Below are 1,971 nucleotides of genomic sequence, written 5' to 3' on the forward strand. Positions count from 1 at the left end.
TTCGATAGATATATTTTTGTTATTATTTTGCGGATCGATTTATTTATATTGTTGCTTCTGGTACGTGATAAACTGGGATGGATAATAAACGAATATGTGCCTATAATTATGAAAGTGGTCTAAATCATCAACTTAAGAGGAACGATTTTATTATTTATTTCGTGTTGCATTCATTTATATTGCGATAAAATATATTTATTTTCTACAAAACAGTGAAGAATTAAATCGTTAGATTAAGTTTGTAGCTTTATCGCAATTAATTTTATACTTTATGACGTATTTAAAGGCCGAAGCAAATATAAGTGATTTACAATTAGACATTAAACATAGATCCCGATGCAGGGTGACGCCATCCAAATAAAGACTCCTCTTCCACTATATAGTATCATTAATGTTTATATTTATGATTCTTCGTTAAACGTTATAGATAAAACACTCCAAGTAAATAAACTACCTGTAGTTTCTCAAATAATGAGAGTTCTGTTAGAGTCCTGTTAATACTACGGACTAATACTACTTCGGACTTCATGAGTAAAATTATAAGTCTGAGAGAAGTCTTTATTTGGATGGTGTCACCGTGCATCGAGATCTATGTTTGCTTCGAGGAACCATCAAAATTATCAATTTTCGAAGCAGGACTAAGTGACGCAATGGGTCGTCATAGGGCCTATAAGAACCTGGCAGAAGGGTTCGAGAGAACAAGACAATCCACCGTCTGCATCACGCATCTCACGAGACCCAAGTCTCCTCGCATTTGTACAGAATAAAATAAAATCAAAGTTTAAAATTCAATCTCCATAAATCCGATCTTTACCACATAAGTAACATTACTATTATCTTCCGCCAATTTTTACTGACTTTTATTAGTGGAATGATACGAATGTATTGCTAAATCTATTTCCTTCTAAGCTTTGTAATTTCAAAATTCTCTATAATTCTCTATAATGTAAATTGAGGTAAGGTGAGCTAATTTCATGCCTAATCGTAATAAACCGGTTTTTTTCATGAAACTATTTCTCAGACGTTACCTAAAATCTTGGACATTTAAATGGAGTACATGTATAAATGGAATTTCAGTGTAGATGTCAAAATTAAGCATCGATCTAGTGTTTTGGCGCGATATTTTTGAAAAGTACAAAGAATAGAGTCAAAGAATTAGGTCACATTGTTACTCACTTTGGCCTATGAACAGCTCGATTAAGAATTCTGCATCCAGTGTTATCGCTCTTGTTACTAGATTATTATTTCTCTCCCTGTAATTGGTTGCAGTATGTCTGCTTTATCTAGGTACATATATAATATTGAAAAATGTTTTGAATAAATATAGCAGGATATCAAAAGAGAGACAGAGAGTCTGTAATGATATATGTAAAGTCACAGGTCATTTGAAGGTCATTTGAGAGTCACTAAATTTTTAATTTCATTTAAAGTTGAAGTCTAAAGACGAAGAGTACTAAATCTGAATGTGAAGGTCACTAATTTGAAGTTACAGCAGCCGCTGGTTTATTCTGTACAGTGATATTTCTAATTCCACATTGGTCCTAGAATAATTAATGTATACATCAGATATGGATAGAAATATTTGAAGTTCACTAAATTTGAAGATAAAGTCTGAAAATGGAGATTATTAAATTTGATAGCGAAGATCACTAATTTGAAGTTGAAATTTAAAATTGAAGGTCATTAAATTTGAAGGTACAGTCTGAAGATGGAGATCGCTAAATTTGAAGGCGAAGGTTATTAGTTTGAAGTTGAAGTTTAAAATTGAAAGTCATTAAATTTGAAGTTGAAGTCTCAAATTAAAGTTCGTTAAATTCGAAGTTGAAGTCTAACGTTGAAGATCACTGAATTCGAGCTCGATGTCTGAACTCGATCACTAAATTTTAATCGTAAAATATTATTACGACCTTAGTGACCGACTTTTAATTTCTGACTACACATTCCGCATCCAAAGTTAAGATTTTCTTCACC

This window comes from Eufriesea mexicana, unplaced genomic scaffold (genome assembly GCF_001483705.2).
Source record: "Eufriesea mexicana isolate 0111107269 unplaced genomic scaffold, ASM148370v2 scaffold325, whole genome shotgun sequence".
Taxonomy (NCBI): domain Eukaryota; kingdom Metazoa; phylum Arthropoda; class Insecta; order Hymenoptera; family Apidae; genus Eufriesea; species Eufriesea mexicana.